Genomic DNA, 5420 nt, shown 5'->3' on the forward strand with positions numbered 1-5420 from the left:
CCTGTTTCCCAGCCAAGTTAATCACACCCTTTTTTCTTCATCTGGGTTTGTTATTTCTGGAATGGCTACCTGTCTGGCACTCAGGTATCAGGATGCCAGGGATTATCCCTCAGGCAGAGGGGCTGCTGAGTAGCTGAGCTCACATGTCTATATGAATTTCTGAAGTTTTCCCAGTGAGCCAGCACATAGATACATTTATCAGTGAATTTTTACATTTGGTATCGTGCAGCAAAGGCCCTTTGAACAGATAGGAAGAAACTGTGATGAAGTGTTTTGTGGGGACAAATCACAAAAGTCACAAAAGTGATTGTGCTGGTTTTGGTAGTGGGCTGCATGTACATGATATCTGCTGGAGGGGCAACCCCCCCCCCAACCTATACATAAATTCCTGCAACAGTGGTTGGCACTGGAGAAGGGAAAGGAATGGCAGGGTGTGCTTGAGTATGTACAGAGTGCTTTCCCTCCTGCGCTTAGTGTCTGCAAAGAGCCTGCCACACACCTGAGGGTTAAGAATAAGGTTGGGAATTTTTGGTCTTGCAGTAAGGTTAAGACTTACTGGGAAATGATATACAGTGGTACCTCGGTTGTCGAACACTTCGGAAGTCAAACGTTTCGGCTTTCGAACGCCGACAACCCGGAAGCAAATGCTTCCATTTTCGAACACGCCTCGGAAGTCGAACACCTTCCGAGACGCAGTTCTCCATTTTCTCAATGGAAATTGCCGGCTGCTCATTACGCCTCGGTTGTCGAACATTTCAGAAGTCGAACGGTCTCCCGGAACCGATTACGTTCGACAACCGAGGTACCACTGTACAATGAAATGAAAAAGATGTTCAAAATAATGTTTGGGGAAAAACATACAAACCCAGAAGCCTTTCTCTTGGGAATTATAGGGACAGAACTACCCAAATTGTATAGAAACTTATTCATGTACGCGACTATAGAAGAAGTCTCAGCAAAGGAAGATTGGATACAAAAACTAATGGAATATGCAGAAATGGCGAAACTTACTGGAAGAATAAGAAATCAAGATAGCAAACTTTTAATAAAGGAGTGGAAATGGTTTGTTGAATATTTACAGATAAATTGTAAACAGATAAAAACACTGGCAGGATTATTGTAATAACCTGCAGTTGCATAAGAGTTTATATTTAAAGTAGATAAATGAGTAAGCGAATTTGGATATGCAGAAGATATTAAAAATAAATTTAAGGAACCGCAGAAAGAGGGGGAAGGAAGTCAAGTTTTAAAATGTCAAAATGATTGTGAAATCAGTGAAATGTATATATCTGAAAAGTATAAATGAAATAAAAAAAAAGAATCAAGTTGGGAACAGTGGAGGCTGTACCATTTGGGTGTTTATGGAAAACAATCTTACACGGCTACAAGTGATCACCAAAGAAGAAGACCATTTGTGTGGCCTCAATATGACCTCACCTGCCTGGTTCCTTTTTTACCACCAGAGGTGGTGCTGTGGGTTAAACCATTGAGACTAGGTCTTGCCAATAGGCACCGCTCCGGCGGGAAGGTAAATAGCATTTCTGTGTGCTGCTCTGGTTTTGTGTGCTGCTCTGGTGGGAAGGTAAAGGACGTTTCCGTGCGCTGCTCTGGTTCACCAGAAGCAGCTTAGTCCTGCTGGCCACATGACCCGGAAGCTGTACGCCGGCTCCCTCGGGCAATAAAGCGAGATGAACGCCACAACCCCAGAGTCGTCCACGACTGGACCTAATGGTCAGGGGTCCCTTTACCTTTAGGAGGTGGTATTGCCTGTCAGAAGGATATTGACAAAATGGCAGGTGTGCAAAGGAGGGCAGCCGAGATGATGAAGGGCTTGGAAACCAAGCTTTGTGGAGAACGGGATGTTTAGCCCAGAGAAGAGATGGAGAGGCGATACAATAGCCATATCTGAAGGGCCGTCACATGGGAAATGGAGCAAGCTTGTTTTCTCCTGCTCTGCAAATTGATGTAAAAATCGGGGTTTGGCTTTTTATGCCCAACTCTCCACGGGACTCCGAGTCCATGATCGGTCAGAGAAAAATGGATATAGGCTGGATCCAGTGGAAAGCAAGGCAGATCTTTATTTTTCTGTTGCAACAGAGTTCCCTTCCAAAGAGGGAGAGACCCTGATTAAAAGTGCGCAGGAACCTTTAAAGACTTTGACATTGCCCAACCCACTTAGCCAAAGACCACCCGAAAATCAGCATACTTACATCATAGGAGATGGTCTACAGCAGAAATCCTGTCTGCCAGGATACCTGATTGCATTACCTGGGCAGCCTGGCCATTCTTTTGTGAGGATTAATTCCTGAATCCAGGTCACAGGCTCACCCTATTCATACACAGATACGCCCTTAAGACAGGATTTTCAAGCAAAAAGACAATGGGAAGGCTTTCCCCATTTGCCTCCCTTACTGCAGAGGAATATTTGAGGTCAATGGGAGAGTAAAAATGGCTTCAGGATTGCTCTCCTGTACTATTTCAGACACAGGGTTTATATATTTAGATATGTGCGCATTTATGAATATTTATTCTATATTTGAGACCTTAAAATTCTTATAACAGGAGGGTAAGTCCCAAACTGGACACGGGTTGCACTGTGGTCTATGCCACAGAGCCTAGGGCTTACCGATCGGAAGGTCAGCAGTTTGAATCCCTGTGACGGGGTGAGCTCCCGTTGCTCGGTCCCAGCTCCTGCCAACCTAGCAGTTCAAAAGCACTTCAAAGTGCAAGTAGATAAATAGGTACCGCTCCGGCGGGAAGGTAAACGGGAAGGTTTCCGTGTGCTGCTCTGGTTTGCCAGAAGCGGCTTAGTCATGCTGGCCACATGACCCGGAAGCTGTACGCCAGCTCCCTTGGCCACTAAAGCGAGATGAGCGCCGCAACCCCAGAGTCGGTCATGACTGGACCTAACAGTCAGGGGTCCCTTTACCTTTACCTTTAAGTCCCAAACTAACTGATTTAAATGACAAGTGCCTATGCTACATTCTGAGGCCTGAGGCTGACGTCTGCAAGCTTCATGACAGTCTTTTAAAAATGTTTCATTACTACTAGCAATTATTCCTAAAGGATCATCACCCCCATCGTTCAGCCCAGACACTGAGATCAGCTCCGAGGGTCTTCTAGTGCATAGCTGTCAACCGTCCCTTATTTGGCGGGAAAGTCCCTTATCCCAGCGCCGTGTCCCGCTGCTGTCCCTTAATGATGATTTCCCTTAAATTTCCCGGGTTTCAAAGGAAGCAGCTCCTCTCCCTCCCTCCCTGCCGGCCAGGGAGGAGGGAGGCTCCAACCGTGTTACTTGGCTGCCCCCCCCGCCCCCCCGGCCTCCTCTCAACAGCCTCGGCTCCCGGGAGCCCCTCCCCACTGGGACTGGCGGGAGCCTCGGGCCTTTCCACTGCCATCCTCCTCACGGCCGCCCAACTGAGCGTCTCTGCCTGGGGCCTCCCCTCTGCCTGTCGCTGCCACTCCCGCTAGGCCATACTGCGGTTGCGCCGCTGAGGGACCTGGATGAGATGTGCAGCCTGGCGCAGCCTATGAATTGCTGAGGAGCCTTGAGAGGAGAGCAAGGGCAACCATAGAGAAAGCAGTTCAGAGAGAGGAGGAGGCGGAGGCGCAGGCAGATGTTCCAAGGGCTAACCATAGAGGGGGAAAGCGGAGGAAGGACCGCAAGCGCTTCTCCCATCGATTTGTAGTGGTAGACTAGCATAGATGATCTGATCTGCGGGTTTACTTCGGGCGCTATTTCCCCCTCCTCTCTTCCTCCCGCCCCGCCTGATGGAACTGAGAGCTGCAGATGGAGCACGAGAGAAAAGATACAGAACTGCAGCAGCATCTTCGTAGCTTGGACTTCATTTTGCTTGAAAAGTGGTTGCTGCTTGTAGTTATTTAATTGCAGTGTTTCATCAGCTGGTGCCTTGAGCAGCAACCTCTGGAAATGAAGGGCTAAAAACCGGCGCTGCTCTCCAAAATTATCTGGTCCCTTTTAACTTCATATTTCAGCTGGTTGACAAAATCCCTTATTTTGGCTGCTGATCCCTTATTTTCAAGGCTGCTGGCCCCTTATTTTCAAATCTGTAAGTTGACAGCTATGTTCTAGTGGTTCCCTCATGATGAAACATGATGCTTCAGGGACCCGGGCAAAGGGCCCTCCCAGGAGATAAGTAACTATGTAACCTTTAGAAGACATCTGAAGGAAGGTTTTTTATGTTTGATGTTTTATTATGTTTTTATATCTGTTGGAAGCTGCAGCTGAATTTCTGGGGCAATCCACTCAGATGAGCAGGGTACAAATAATAAAATTATAATAATAATTATTAATAGTCTTAAAGCAACTCTGGCCCACCTGGAGATCCATGCCCTCCACCTGCCACCTGACGACTTCAGGTAAGACTTGAAGATCTGGCAACCATAAATTGTTTTAAGCATTTATTTAATATTGTATTTTATGTTACATTTTCTTGTGTTTTAAGTGACCATTGTAAGGTGAAGGGTAGGACAACAACAACAGAATAAATAAATCCGGAGGTGCCTTATGAGGAACGGTTGAGGGAGCAGGGTTTGTTAAGAGGAAAAGTGAGGGGAGATATAATAGCCATCTTCAAATATCATATATATATATATATATATATATATATATATATATAAAAGTTTTTCAACATATCATTTTCAACAGTAATTAAACATACTTTCATATCTTATACCATTTTTTGACTTCCATCAATCAGATCTGAAAATTTTCCAGTCTATTCACTAAATATACATTTCTTACTTCTACAATTACATTTACCGGTAACCCATAACTTATATCTCTATTCTTTCTCTATTTTGCAATGTTTCATACATTTCTCCTTACAAAACTTCTTGTAGTCCTACCAGCGTAATTTGTTGATTACAATTGCTCTTCAAATAGTTTGTATATTTCTTCCAATCTTCTGTGAATCTCTGGTCCCGCAGGTTCCGAGTCCTTCCTGTCATTTTATCTAATTCTGCATAGTCCATTAATTTTGTCTGCCATTCTTCTTTCGTTGGAAACCATCTTCAAATATCTTAAGGGCTGCCTCACGGAAGAGGGAACAATCTTGTCTCCTCCTGACCTGGAGGGTAGGACTCGAACCCAGGACTTCCAAGTTGCAAGGAAGGAGATTCCGACTGAACATCAGGAAAAACTTTCTGACAGCGAGAACTGTTCCAAAGTGGAAAGGTCTCCCTCGCGAGGTGCTGGGCTCTCTCCTTCCTTGGAGGTTTCTAAGCAGAGGTGGGGGGGGGCCGTCTGCGATGGATGCTTTTAGCTGAGACTCCTGCATTGCAGGGGGTTTGTCTGGATGACCCTGGGGTGTCCCTCTCTCTCTCCCCCCCCCCCCCCGCCACTCTGAGATCCTACGCTTCTGCCCGATAATAAATGTTGGAAATGTAAAGAAACTGAA

Source organism: Podarcis pityusensis (genome assembly GCF_964106645.2).
Source record: "Podarcis pityusensis genome assembly, chromosome: 16".
In the NCBI taxonomy this organism is placed as follows: Eukaryota; Metazoa; Chordata; class Lepidosauria; order Squamata; family Lacertidae; genus Podarcis; species Podarcis pityusensis.